The 15,630-nt window shown below is 45.7% G+C and overlaps 1 long non-coding RNA gene across 1 annotated transcript; it reads left to right on the forward strand.

Moving 5' to 3' along the window:
• The first annotated feature begins 13,388 nt into the window (after positions 1–13,388).
• Positions 13,389–15,264, forward strand: LOC140337593 (uncharacterized). The gene is made up of 3 exons (XR_011922098.1): positions 13,389–13,458; positions 13,567–15,099; positions 15,188–15,264. It is a non-coding gene; the product is annotated as an uncharacterized lncRNA (long non-coding RNA).
• The last annotated feature ends 366 nt before the right edge of the window (positions 15,265–15,630 follow it).

A 15,630-nucleotide genomic window follows, 5' to 3' on the forward strand; every position in this document is an offset into this window, starting at 1 on the left:
CATGGCAGCTGTTTTAACCAATTCCTGATATGCTAATACAAATTTAGATACAATCACATTTTAAAATAGGTGTCCACAACATGCAAATCTTGAACTGTGGGCTCTGGGCGCCACCATCTTCTCTTCCTGTTCTTCATCCTACGTCACCCGACCTAGGTGTGAGATCAGTTGACATGCTCTCACTGTGCATCCGTGAGATAATCCAAAGTGTGACTCGGGGTGGATTTTACTTGCAAAAAGCGGTAATCCGGAGTCACACTCGGGGTCGCTTTAGGCTAAGAAATTATATTCTGCAAGCGATTTACCAACCCACATCCATAAGGTAAAAAAAAATTTTTTCAATCACCCTTAACAACCCAAGTGACTAAGTGACCTAAGTTTTACCTCACATAAGGTGTTTGATTATTCATTATAGATAAGGCTTTGTCCTATCTTTACCACTGTGACATCAACAAGTGACCTGGCATTCCCACATGTTAAAGGTAAACCCTCTGTTCATTTCGTATAACTTTTTCTTACATAATGAAATATCCACTTCTTTATAACTTACCCTAACAATCCATATTGCTCATCGCCCCTAGGAATATCAATCCATACCTAACGATCCCAATCCCTGGAATTCACCTTCTGAATACACATTCTTAAAGAACATTCTTGCAATCCTACCTACTCCTAATAATGTTTGGTGATGGATGCAAGGATCAGTTCCCATATTACCTAGTAAACACACCCTTACCCTGCTAAAATGCCAAATACTAGGTATGTACACTTATACTAAATTTCACTGATTTATTTGGACCCCCTGTCCTATACTCAATGTGTTTGATGTATGATTTGAGAATATTTATTTTACACTTTATTGCAAACTACCAGGATTAGTGTTGGTCGAATAGCTCTCTATTCGATTTGACCGTTATTCGGTCGAATAATGCATAATTATTCGGTTGATCGAACTTCAAATTCGAACTCTATTAAAGTCAATGGGGGAAAAATTCGGGTTGTTTTTCTGGACTGTGTAGAGCTTCTACAGCCTATAAATACATTTAAAAAGACATGTCAAGACTCCCCTAGCTCTGCACAACACCGTACAAGTAAAAAAAATAAGGAAGTCTTTTTTCTGTTGCTGGCAAGGCCATTTTATGGGGCAGTCAAGGGAACATGCCAGATTTTATACGGTCCCCAAATAGAGGCAGAGAGGGACACAAGGGGGTTCCTCTGGTCCAAAAATTAGCCACCAGGTTTCACCGCTCCGTTACAAGCCATACACAGGCTTCAGAGTACAGGCAGAGGTCTCTGAGGTGGGTCTTTTAGTCAAAAAATTAGCCAGCTAGACAGCTCTGTTATAAGTTACAAGTGACAGGTGGCAGTAGCAGGAGGAGGAGGCGGTGGGCACTGAGACAGAGTGGGGACCGCATTGGTAACTGGCATCTAGAGCTGGGTGTAGTGCATCATCAATGCCACCTAGTTGGCTGTAATGCCATATTTATGAATGGAGTACTGACAGGTGGCAACAGCAGGAAGAGGAGGCGGTGAACCCTGAGACGGATCGTGGCCAGCATTGGTAACTGGCATCCAGAGCTGGGTACTGGGCAGGCGGCATCAGTTACAGCATGTGGAGGAGGCAGTGGGCCCTGAGAAGGAGCAAGGACGGCATTAGAGGTTGAGGCCATCACCTAAATGGACAGTGTAGAAGCTGTAGCTATTGGAGACATGAATGGATGAACGAGATTCCAATCTCTGTCCCTACCTACTATGTAGTGAAACCACATGAAACAGAACGGGCTTGGCGGAATCAGCGGGGAAAGAACACCCTGTTGAGCTTGAGTCTAGTCTGGAATCTAGAGCTGGGTACTGGGCAGTGGGCAGGCAGCAGCAGTAACAGCATGAGGAGGAGGCGGCAGGCACTAAAACAGTGTGGACAGCATTGTTAACTGCCATCTAGAGCTGGGTACCGGGCAGGTGGCGGCGGCAGCAGCAACAGCAGGAGGAGGAGGAGGAGGAGGCAGTTGGCCCTAAGACAGAGCAGGGACAGCATTACAGCTTGAGGCCATCATCCTTTATTGACGGTGTAGCTATTGGGATGAATGAGATTCCCACTGTCCCTACAGTGGCGGTGGGCCCTGAGACGTAGTGTGGATGGCTGTGTTACTCCTCCTGCTCTTACTGCTGCCACCTGCCCACTGCCCAGTACCCAGCTCTAGATGCCAGACTAGACTCAAGTTCAAGAGGGTCTTTTTTTCCCGCTGATTCTGCCAAGCCCATTCCCTTTCATGTGGTTTGGCTACATAGTAGGTAGGGACAGATTGGAATCTCGTTCATCCATTCATTTCTCCAATAGCTACAGCTTCGACACTGTCCATATAGGTGATGGCCTCAACCTCTAATGCCCTCCTTGCTCCGTCTTAGGGCCCACTGCCTCCTCTTCATGCTGTTACTGCTGCCGCCTGCCCAGTACCCAGCTCTGGATGCCAGTTACCAATGCTGTCCACGCTCCGTCTCAGAGCCCACCACCTCCTCTTCCTGCTGTTCCTGCTGCACGCCCCAGGCTTAATCAATATGAGCCATCAAGATGCAGGTATATTTCCGATGAGCCAGCTGATTCGAGTGGGTGGAATCTTTAACCCTGGAGCGCAGCTCGAAGCATAAGTGGAAGTGCAGGTCATCACATCCAATTGGTGCAAATCTGCCAGTGTGGCGCTATAGAAATTCCCTTCTATGATGTCCCAGCGCACATTAGGAATTGGGTACTCCAGCACTTCACCAGCTTTGAATCCAACAGACATGGACATGTTGCATATCACCAGACATTTGGGGCTCAGCACCTCGGTGAGCCGAATAAACAGGTGGTCCAGGTTGGTTTTGTACATTTGCAGTGATTGCTCATGATACCTGATAACATCCTATATATACGAGTTGATGATGACAACGTTGAGGTCCATGTTGGAAATTGGCCAGCACGCTCTCTATATACTCCGAAGAAACACGGGTCAGGAAATAGAACCGTACAAGTTGGTGGTCAGTTCTGTAATGACGCATTTGGCGGTAAATTTTGCCATTGTGCCCAGAGATCACCCAATGTGTCGTTTGCAAATGACATCTCACCCTTCCCTTTTAGCTGCTTCTCAGTCCGAAACTCATCATTCTGCAGTATTTTTACAAGATCCTTGTTGACGGATCTTTGAATGGAGTCTCCCAAGACAGCCACATAATTGTTGTGGAGAAGTATCCGGACGTCTGCTGAGCTCAATAACCTCATGACTTAATGTGGTCATCCAGGACCTCTCGGTTCCTGTTAAATATACCGGTGTCTCCCATCTCATCCCCCCAACGTATACAGAGGGACTGCTGTCCCATTTCCCAGTTCCGGGGTAACATACACAGAAATTCAGTCCGATAAAGCGTGGTACCGATGGATGAAGCAGAAGACATGGCCTTCTACATTCAATCACAAATTCCAGATTCCACTTGCATTACACATATCAGGGTGTCATTAAAGATGCACTACACCCAGCTCTAGATGCCAGGTGCTAATGCCTTCCACACTCCGTCTCAAGGCCTGCTATCGAGTGAAAGCACATGAAAGGAAAGGGGGCTTGGCAGAATCAGCGGGGAAAGAAAATCCTGTTGGGCTTGAGTCTAGTCTGGCATCTAGAGCTGGGTACAGGGCAGTGGGCAGGCAGCAGCAGTAATAGTAGAAAGAGTAGGCGGTGGGCCCTGAGTAGTGTGGATGGCATTGTTAACTGGCATCTAGAGATGGGTACTGGGAGGAGGAGGCGGTAGGCCCTGAGATGGAGCAAGGACGGCATGGTTGAGGCCATCACCTATATGGACAGTGTAGAAGCTGTAGCTAGTGGAGACATTGCTGTGGTTAACTGGCATCTACAGCTGGGTACTGGGTACTGGGCAAGCGGCAGCAGTAACAGCAGGAGGAAGAGGTGGTGGGCTCTGAGACAAAGTGTGGACGGCATTAGTACTTGGCATCTAGAGTTGGGTATTGGGCAGGCGACAGCATCAGTGAAAGCAGGAGGAGGAGGCGGTGGGCCCTGAGAAGTGTGGATGGCATTGTTAACTGTCATCTAGAGCTGGGTACCGGGGGAGCAGACGGTGGGCCCTGAGACGGAGCAAGGACGACATTATTGTTTGAGGCCATCATCTATTTGGACACATATGGTGTAAAAGCTTAGGCTACTGGAGACATTGCTGTGTAGGGGACTGTCTTTTCCTATCTGCTAGCTGTCACTTTGTAAAACGCGGCATGGACAGCGTTGTTAATTGGCGTCTACAGCTGGGTACTGGGCAGACGGCAGCAGTAACAGCAGGAGGAAGAGGTGGTGGGCTCTGAGACAAAGTGTGGACGGCATTAGTAGCTGGCATCTAGAGTAGGGTACTGGGCAGGTGGCAGCATCAGTAACAGCAGAAGAAGGAGGCGGTGGGCCCTGAGATAAAGTTTGGACAGCATTAGCAAGTGGTATCTAGAATTGGGTACTGGGCAGGAGGCAGCATCAGTTAAAGCAGGAGGAGGAAGTGGTGGGCCCTGAGAAGTGTGGATGGCATTGTTAACTGGCATCTAGAGCTGGGTACTGGGAGGAGGAGGCGGTGGGCCCTGAGACGGAGCAAGGATGGTATTAGTTGTTGAGGCCATCACCTATATGTACAGTGTAGAAGCTGTAGCTAGTGGAGACATTGCTTTGTAGGGGACTGCCTTTTTCATATCTGCTAGCTGTAACTTTCTAAAATGCGGCATGGACAGTGTTGTTAACTGGCATCTACAGCTGGGTACTGGGTACTGGGTACTGGGAAGGCAGCAACAGTAACAGCGGGAGGAAGAGGTGGTGGGCTCTGAGACAAAGTGCGGACGGCATTAGTAACTGGCATCTAGAGTTGGGTACTGGCCAGCAGCAGTACCGGCATGGGGAGGAGGCATTTAGCACTGGGACGGTGTGTGGACGACATTGGTATCTGGCATCTAGAGTTTGGTACTGGGCAGGCGGCAGCATCATTTACAGCAGGAGGAGGAGGAGGCCGTGGGCTCTAAGATGGAGCGTGGGCGGCATTAGTATCTGGCATCTAGAGTTTGTTACTGGGCAGGCGGCAGCATCATTTACAGCAGCAGGAGGAGGAGGAGGAGGCGGTGGGCTCTGAGATGGAGTGTGGACAGCATTAGTATCTGGCATCAACAGTCGGGTATTTGGCAGGTGGCAGCATCAGTTACAGCAAGAGGAGGAGGCGGTGGGCTCTGAGACGGAGTGTGCACGGCATTAGTATCTGGCATCTAAAGTCGGGTACTGGGCAGACGGCAGCATCATTTACAGCAGGAGGAGGAGGAGGCGAAAGGCTCTGAGATGGAGTGTAGTCTGCATAAGTATCTGGCATCTACAGTCGGGTATTGGGCAGGTGGCAGCATCAGTTACAGCAAGAGGAGGAGGAGGTGGGCTCTGAGACGGAGCAAGGATGGCATTAGTGGTTGAGGCCATCACTTATATGGACAGTGTAGAAGCTGTAGCTAGTGGAGACATTGCTTTGTAGGGGACTGCCTTTTCCTATCTGCTAGCTGTAACTTTCTAAAATACACAGACAGCGTTGTTAACTGGCATCTACAGCTGGGTACTGGGTACTGGGAAGGCTGCAGCAGTAACAGCAGGAGGAAGAGGTGGTGGCCTCTGAGACTGATGGCCTGATTCATCAATGAAATGCGCGTACGCTGGACGCGCATACGTTCGCGCTTCCAGCAAACCAGTTTCCCGCGGTCCAGAGCCGAGTGCGCTAGTACACGCGCCTTCACTGCCAGCCGGATTCCTGCCTTGATAATGAGCAATAGGGGTTGTGAATCTGCCAATTAAGCGATTAGATTTCAGCTGCGCGATTAAGGAGGATCTGTTAAGCTAATGGTGAGATCATAGCAATTAATTAGCGCACACCTGCTCTCTGTTCTGTGCGCATCTCCAGTCCGTTACAGGTTAATTCGAATCTTTAATACTTCATCTTCTTTTGGGTAAGTGTTACTTTTTTTAGGTTACATTGTACCCATTACCAAAATAATTATTTATTGTTACATTTGTTGCACTGTTTTCATACTTTTTGGTTTCCTTTGCAACACTGCAAACGAATTGAGATCAAGCTGTATATATACTAGTTAACATTTCATAATATGTCTTCACACAATAGTATGAATTGAAAAAAATTTGTCACCAAGCATTTGTGATCTAATTAAAATGTCATTGTAGTTTGTCTTGATAGAAATCAAATAATTGAAAAAAGGATTATTGTCATCATTATTCACCTTTTGCTGCAATGTTTTTGTGCCAGTTTCTGTTGTTTAGCAAATCTTCGGCAATGTTGTGTCATTTTTTTAAAACTAATATTCAGGACAAATGTCTGCATGCTTTCCACTCCAAACTACTACTTGAGCCCCCTGTTTGCCTTTGTCCAATTTTCAAAGTCACATATTGGTTTTTGAATGTATTATGTACATATTTATTACTCTGACATTTGCACTCAATTGGATATTGATTTGCTGCCACACAACTCCTCTGTTTGTGGTAGTGTTATCGGTTTGTTGTCATTGTGCTGTGCTGCCTGATCTTAGCACTATTGTATACAAACACACTTCCACTTCCACTATTGTATACAAACACACTTCCACTTTCTGTCCAAACTGGTTGTCAATTAGTTGTCTGAGTTGCATACTCATTCTAACACACCTGATGGTGATGGAAGGAGGTCCAGGTTGCCAAGCACAACATCAAACCACAATGATTGCCAAGCTCACAAGCAGGGTCCAGCACTCTTACATACCAGATAGTATGCTTTATTTATGTGTTTACATGATTCTAATCGTATTAGTCATTTTGTATAGAAAAATGCCAAGGTCAATTTAACTTATTGCCATACATATTTTATTGCCTTGCTCAAACCAATGACCAGAATGTCAAAAGGCGTTTATGCCTGTCCCGCAAGGTCATCCATGACCTCTACATCTTGCTGGAAGGGAAAATTGCAGCAAAAACAAAGAGAAGCTAGGCTATGCCAAGAATGAAGAGTTTCCTAGACTCTCTATGTATTTTAGGAAAGGTGTCCTTTGAAACCACGTCGCCTTTACTGAGCCAGTATACAGTTTCCTGGGTGTTTATGAAGGTTTCAATGCCATTTTATTTATTTATTTATTTTTTATAAATTATTTTTATTAAAAGATATCAAGGTACATACATAGAAAAGAAAATAAAGTGGTCGTAACATACAGTGAAAAAAGAACATACAGCAAGGTTAGGTTCTAACAATACATATCTTCAAGCTTGTGGCTTAACGGCCAACCGCATAGAAATACAAACATTGTAACCAACCCGTTGTGCTGTATCAGTAGCAGGAACCATGATATCTTAAGGTTTTCAAAAACATTTTTATAAGAAAAAATAAAATAAAAGAAGAACAAACAAAGTAACTAAATAAAAAAAGGAGTTAAGAAAGAGGAAAGAAGGAAGGGGAGGGGGAGATGGGGGGGGGGGTTAAAGTGGGCATTGACCAGCTATAGAATCAATCACATCTCTGAAACAGTGGCAGAATGCAATTAGGCATCCATCCCAGAATACTCAGGTATCTAGGCGGGTGGTCGTAACAAACGGCAATATTCCTCAGTAGTTATAAAGTGGATCCAGTGGTACCAAGTCTGTGCAAATTTTTCCGCTTTCCTAGCGTCAGTGGATATCATATCCTCCATGTGATATATATCAGCAACCCTTTGCAACCAATGTACTACCGTCGGAGGGGCAGTATCCTTCCATAAGGCTGGGAAACAGGCCTTAGCTGCATTGAGAAGGTGTCTCAGGAGAGAGTTACTATAACACCTGCGGGACATGTCCGAAACATGAAGAAGTGCCAGGGCTGGATTGCCCCTTATATCCACTTCTGTAAGCTTTAGGATAAAATTAGCTACCGAACTCCAATATAATTGCAATATTGAGCATTCCCATTCCCATCCGACCCCGGGAAAATCTTAGCAAGCTTCACCGGTGTCCTGTACCTGCGAGTGGCCAACTTGTAGTTGGTTTAATGATATTTGTTGCAAATGGACGCCTTATGACAGAAATGAAGTAACATATCTCTCTGGGTTTCAGTAAAACAAGTGTCCAAATCAGCTTCCCATTGGGATACAAATAAAGGGAGTTCTGGCGTATATACAGATAACAGGGTTTGATAGGCATGGGAAAGTGTGCCCCGTACAGGTTGACCAGTTGCACACAAGTCCACACAAGAGGAAGAAGCGATCGGGCTATTGTATTGGGCCGCGGCAAGGATCTCAGAACATAAGTGAGTTGTATGTGGCGCCAGGGCGACAAGGAAGGGAGATCCCTTTCCGTTTGTAGGGTCGAAATATGTTGCCATTCCCCATTGTGCATGAAATGGGATATTCTATACATGCCCAAAGCACGCCATTGGCAAAATATTGGGTCAGTCTGGCCTGGGGGGAATCCAGGATCGCCTAGAACGGGAGACATTGGAGACGGATATATGGTTACGTTTTGAGAGGAGAAGTACTTAGTGACCACTTCCAAGGTCTCGCCAATCAATGGATGGGTGAACATTGCCGTCCTGGCTGCCGGTGTCGACCAGGCCAATGCGGCAATGGGGGCAGTAGAGCATGCATCCTCCAACCCAACCCACAATTTGGAGCGGCTATTAGTGCACCAATCCAGCAGCCTAGACAAATGCACTGCCTGATGGTATAAAACTGGGTCAGGGAATGCCATTCCTACGTTGGCTTTGGGGAGACTCAGTAATGTCATCCTAAGCCTGGGCGCCCCATTAAGCCAGAAAAATTTTACAAATTCCGCACGGAATTTTCGAAGGATAAAAAGCGGGATGTGTATTGGGAGTGCTTGCAGCATATACAACAGTCTAGGCATAACATTCATTTTAAGCACATTGCACCTCCCAAACCATGTAAATGCCATCTGTCTCCACCTCTGTAGATCACTTCGGATTTTTTTTAATGGAGGGATAAAATGGAGATCTACAATTCGTGTTAGATTAGCGGGAATCTGTGTGCCCAGGTAAGAGATAGCTGAGTTAGACCACTTGAAGGGGAAGAGTAACACTCAGTGCTTCCGACTTTTGCAGGTTTATTTTGTAATTAGAGAGCGAGGCATATCTGTCTAGCTCTCGCATAGGACCTGGCAAAATAGTTACCGGTGTTGCAACATAAAATAAAAGGTCATCCACATAAGCAGCTACCTTATGTTCAGTGCAGCCAATCTGGACTCCCCTGATATCTCCATTGGCACGAATTATTCGTATGAGGGGCTCCAGGGTCAACACAAACAGGAAGGGGAATAATGGGCATCCCTGTCTCGTCCCATTGGTAATACAAAAGGAGTGGGGGAGTTCACCATTAACCCATACTCTAGCGCTGGGGGTGGAATACAACGTTTCTATCCAGCGCAGAATACAAGGGGGAAGACCCAAATGTGTCAATGTGGAGAGCAGAAACGTCCATTCTACCCGATCAAATTCCTTCTCAGCATCAGTGGGGAGGAGCATTAGAGGGGTGTTGTGAGTATGTGCATAGTTAATAATATTCAGGGTACGGATCGTGTTGTCCCTGGCTTCCCTCATTGGGAGAAAACCGCTTTGGTCAGGATAGACAATATCAGTCAGTATTGGAGTCAGCCTATGCGCTAATATGCTGGCAAAAAGTTTCAAATCACAATTAAGCAACGATATTGGTCTATAATTGGAGCATAGGAGAGGGTCCTTGTCTGGTTTGAGTATCACTGATATGTGGGCCGCTAATGTGTCAGGAGGAAGAGTGTGACCATCAGTGAGCGCATTCAGCACTAAAACTAAATGCAGGCCCAGTACTGGGAAGAATTTCTTATAGTAGGCTAATGTCAGACCATCTGGGCCGGGAGCTTTCCCTGATGCGGCTCGGCGAATTGCCGCTTGTAGCTCAAGCAGTGTTATCGGTTTATCTAATATCTCTATAATGTCTGAGGACAATGTTGGTAAGTCGGAGGCACTGAGATATTCCTGTATTGCGATCTGGTGGTCGGGAGATGACCTACCACTAGAGTCTCCCCGTAAAATATACAGTAGACTGTAATAGTCATGGAAGGTGTTAGCAATGTCAGGGGTGGCGTGTGCCAGGATGCCCAAAGAGGTTTTGATTTTAGGGATATACATTTCACCTTCATAGACCTAAGCGCCCTAGCCAATGCCCTACCACAGTGGTTGGCATGTTCATAGTAGTACCGTTTGCAACGGGTAAGTTGTGTTTTAGCCTTTTCTCTGTACAGGGAGTTAATTTGTGTACGAGTGGTGAGTAGTTGGGATTCCAGGTCCAATGTTGGAAGCCTTTTGTGCAACATTTCTAAACGATGCAACTCCTGTAACAGCGTATCAAGCCTTTGTTTGGTTAGTCTTTTGAGTCTACAGCTCTGTTGTATGAACAGACCTCTAATATAACATTTATGAGCTTCCCATACATAAAGTGGATTGTCTGTAGATCCTGCATTGTTGGCAAAGAAGGAGGAAAGTTCTTTCTCAATCTTTGCGGTCAATTCAAGGTCTTCGAGCTGTGCCTCATTTAGCCTCCAGACACTGGGTTTACATTCATAAATCCTCCCAGAGATCTCTATCATAATGGGGGCGTAGTCAGAGAAAGTTATGGAACCAATACTCGAGTCGCTAACCTGTGAAATGGCATCATGGGATATCAGAAAATAATCAAGTCTGGAGTAAGTATTATGGACCGTGGAGTAGAACGTATAATCCCTGACTCCGGGGTGTTGAATACGCCAGATATCTATCAATTGATTGTCATGTAGCAGTGCTTTCAGACGTTTATGATGAGATTAAGGCAGGTGGGAACGGCCCTTGGATATGTCCAAGGACGGGTCTAAAGGTAAATTAAAATCACTCCTATAATGATGGTACCTTGAGCCACCTCGGATAAGAGGGTCAGAATATATTCAAGGACAGTCAACTGGCCAGTATTAGGTAGGTATATGTTTACAAATGTAAATAGTTGCTTCTCTATCATACCCTGGACTATGAGTAAACGACCGTCTGGATCCACTTTACACAAAGAGGGGACCCATGGAAGAGAACCATCTATTAGAAGGCTAACTCCCCTAGATTTAGAATAGGGTGAAGTGCTGTGATAACTGTATTTGGCTTGTTTGTTACGCAGGACCGGGATTTTGTCATGGCGGAAGTGTGTCTCTTGCAGAAAGACAATATGGCGTCTGCATTTTCGGAGTGTATTGAATAGGACTGAACGTTTTGAGGGAGAGTTTAATCCAGCAACATAAAACACGTATATAACTATAATTAAATCACACAGCTCTAGTAAGTGAAACCAGGAAAATATGCCGTTCCCAAAAAACAACGAGAGGAGATAGAATTCTAAACTTACAAGAGTAGAAAGGTTTCACAGGACTGAAGATCCTAAAGACATTAACAAAAACATTAAATAAAGGGCATACCAATAATCAGGCATACTAAAGTGCACAGCAATACACAATGCAGGCTACTACAGGAGCCAAAACAATAACCCAGCTTCAAAGCACCAGGTATCATGTAAACAGAACAATACTAATAACAGTAATAGTATTGGCGGTAGGCAGCCATCTGGGAGCAAAGAACCACTGAGACAATGATAGGCCGTCGCCCATACTCAATGTGCACCAATGTCACCGCAATAACAGGAATCTGCTTCTGGCATAGGAGGTGTGCTCAAATCAGGACATAGATACATCACACAGGAACAATAAGTTTCTGAGGAGGTATAGATATGCATTGTAATATATGTAGGAGGTAGACAGTGGTGGTAACAAGAGTCCAAATATTCAGCAGCAGGAGAAATCACAGTTCATGTAAATTTGAGGTATTCCTTCTCAGGGGGCGCTGAGGATTGGGAGAGCGCCATCTGCGTCGGGCGGAGGTAGATGATTTCGATCTCAAGTAGATACTTGGGAGTACCTCTAAGACTTCCAGCCAATTAGGAACATCAATGGGATCTGCACCCAAGAAGGTAAACAGGGCCGGTAGCTGAGATGGATTGTGCAATGTAAACACAGAGTTGGGTTTGGTCACTATGAGATGTAGTGGATGTCCCTATCTATATCGGGCACCGTGTGTGGTAATGTAATCCAAAGGTGGCTTCAGTATGCGTCTCATCTGTAGTGTGCGAGGGGATAGATCCGGATATATCTGAATACTTGCACCATCAAAATCAATCGGCCCCATCTGCCATGCTTTCTGAACGATTTGCTCTTTAACTTTGTAAAAGTGCACCCTGCATAGAACATCTCTGGGGCGGTCAGGTACTCCATCTCTCCTCACACCAACCCTATGAACTCTATCCAATTCTATGCGCTCTGAGGGGGGTCAGTCTAATAGGGTGTTAAAAATGGCAATCACAGTGTGTTCCAGGTCAGGCCCAGCTGTAGGTTCCGGGAGTCCCCTTAATCGTAAATTGTTGCGTCGGCCCGTTTTCTTGATCGTCCAAACTGAGAGCCAAGTTAGAAAGTACAGACTTCATGTGCAGTTGGGCATGTTCAAGCATGTCTAATCTAAGGGAAGTTTGGGAGGAGGAGGACTCCAGTGAAGTAACCTTAATATCAACTGCTTGCACTTTCTGATATATCTGTTCAATCTCTGCATGAACAGAGTGCTCTATGCGATGAGCCAAGGATTCTAGCTCTGTTTTAGTGGGTATGAATTTCAGAAGGGCTTGTAATTCTCTGGGCAGCTGTGTCTGAGAACTCAGCTGGAGAATCAGATGACAGACAGGAGTGGGTAGGAGACATAGCAGCAGGGATCCAAGCTGGGGGGGAAAGTCCCCTCTTCACTCACCCAAGCAGCAGACTCCAGGTGGTCAGCTTCACTTGCAGATGCAGGGGCCATCTTGGGAGCACTTCCTCCTGCTGAAGTTGCCGAGTCTGAAGGGAAATATTTGTGTAAGTTGTCCCGTTTAGGGGTTTTCTCTGCTTCTTTATTCTTCCTCTGCTTAGACATCACTGAGTGGGGTGGAAACAAGTTGTGTGATCTGAAGTATTAGCTGTTTAAGCCGCGGTGGACACAGAGCTCCAGGAAAGTGCCTGCTCACAGTGCCATTGCCAAGCCACGCCCCCCCTCAATGCCATTTTAGACCTTGGCCCACTATAAAGTCACTTCCTCACATCAGCTTTGAAGTGGAGGAAAATAAAGGTGAATTTCTTCTTTAACCGGAAGCAATATCATCCACGAATGTACGGTAGTTTGTGATGTGATATTCCAGGGCTTGGCAGCACAGCAGAGGGATGTTATCGCCCTGTAAAGAAATAGATTACATTATTAGGATGTGTTAAGCAGCATGGTTAATCGTGCTTTAGTGGTAACTACATGCTGCTCTTTGTAGAACATCCATGTCTGCTGGTTTCTGGTTCTGAAGAGTTTTCATGGGCTGCATCCTCTGTGGAGGTAGGCAAGAACTGGTCAGTTAGTGTTTTTTTTGGGATGTGTTGGGGGAATGAACCTTTCCCATTGTGTTCCATTGTTCCATTTGTGTGTGTGTTTTTTTTTTTTTAGGGTCCCTTAGGTGGACATTTACCACAATCAGAAGAGGAGACACCTGAGGTTTCCATAAGCAACCCATGATGTTTCAATGTCAGGATGCTGTCTGCTTAATGTTATGGTGACCCACAAAGTATATGATATTGTAGTAATTTTTTTATTTTCCCTTTATAGCAACCAGTGGATGCAGGTGGATTGGGTCAACCTGGTGTGGGCAGCCAGCTTCTAAACCTCACTCAGAGGCTGGTTGACCATTTTGATAGAGTAGTGGAGTCAAGGATGCCTGGCCCAAGTTCTGATAACTTTGAACCGGTCCTTACGCTCCTACATGAGAAAACCTAAATCAAAATCGCCAGGACCGAGAATTTAACCAACAACATCTGGTGGCCGTGCATCGTCTGATAGAATCTGTCCAAGAACAATCGGCCAATTTGGGTGTCTACATGTTCAGAGTTGACCATCTCTGTAACATGTTAAGTGAATCCCTAGGCCAACAATCCCGCCTACATCAGGCGATTATTCAAAGGCTGGGTTGGCAAATCCCAATAAGCCCTGCTGGCCCCCCATCTCCTGCAGCGCAGCCAGTTCCATTCTTCCCCCTGGCTCCACCCCGTGCCCCTGGCCGTCCACCCAGTGCCCCTGGCCATCCACCCAGTGCCCCTGTCTGTACACCCAGTGCACCTGTCAGTCCACAGAGTGCCCCTCCCAGTCCACCCTGTACCCATTCACCCCGTGCCCCTGTCCGTTCACTCCGTGCCCCTCCAAGTCCACCCCGTGCCCCTGCCCGCCTCCTAACATACGGGCAACCACTGCTCTGGAGGTGGGCCGCACTCGCGCCCGTGCTGTGCAGGTGCACTGTGGGCGTGGTGCGGGGGTGTCCCGTGGATGAGGCCAGGAGGTGGAGGTGAGCCGTGGCCGGGCTTCTAGGGTGGGCTGCGCCCGTGGCTGGGCTTCTAGAGTGGGCCGCGCCCGTGGCAGGGCTGGCCGAACTCTATAAGTGGATGCAGTGTGGGTTTGAGTTGGTATCCTGTGTGAAGACGCTTGTTTGTATAAACTAGCTTAATCTCTATTTTGTGTTTGCCCACAGGTCCACATGTCCACAGGTTAGTAACCCTCGCACTTTGACACTTTACATATCTGAGTTTGTTTTGATGCGGCCCAAGTATGCTCCAAATGCAGTTTTGCTATCTAGTCCCCGAAGAATGTTCCAGTACATTTGTCAAAGTTATTCTAATCAAGTCACTAAATGAACACAAATCTAGTTATATCTAGGGACCAAATATGGCACACCGCACTTCTCTGACACTTGTCTGTAACAGATAAATGTGCTTTCTAATAGGTCAACTACTTTTCTGTTGGTTAAAATAACACACTAAGGTGTTCAGCTGTGTATTCTATGCCAAATGTATTCTTGAATGATGTCACAATACATATATTTTGAAGAGGACATATCTAACATACCCAACTCTGTTACTTTTAAGGTCACATGATGTTTGGACCAAGTGACCAATATAGGAATGGAGCAAACCCGGCCAACCTGCAAAACAGGTTTGTGTAGAATAAGAGCATGTTCAAGATTTTATGGTTCAAATAACCATTGTGTAAAAACTAAGGTTTCTTTTTTTGTGTTTTTTAGGGATGGAATTGGATTTGCCAGGCTGTAAAAATGTGTGAAATGTGCACTAAAATAAAAATCAAATTAAATTCACTAAATCTGGCTTTTCTTTTTTTAAACAAAACTTTTATTTTTTTAATCCCCCCCCCCCAATAACTTAAAATGTGAAAACCCCCAAAAATATAAAAATATAATAATTTAACGAAACTTATTTGCCAACATATATACAATTTTTTTTTTAAACTGTCCTGCCTGGGCACATATCAAGGAGTGTCCAACCTTAAGTGCTGCTCCACGGCAGACATCCTCCTGTTCAAGGAATACAGGCTTTCCTGTATACTTCCTGGAGGGTGAGGAAAAACAAATATATTAACTGAAAGAGTTTGGTCCAAACATTTTTTAAAAGTACTGTCCTTTTAAAAAGCAAACTAATGAAAATATAAACTTACGAAGAAGATGTCTGA

The sequence above is a fragment of the Pyxicephalus adspersus genome, chromosome 9 (genome assembly GCF_032062135.1).
Source record: "Pyxicephalus adspersus chromosome 9, UCB_Pads_2.0, whole genome shotgun sequence".
Taxonomy (NCBI): domain Eukaryota; kingdom Metazoa; phylum Chordata; class Amphibia; order Anura; family Pyxicephalidae; genus Pyxicephalus; species Pyxicephalus adspersus.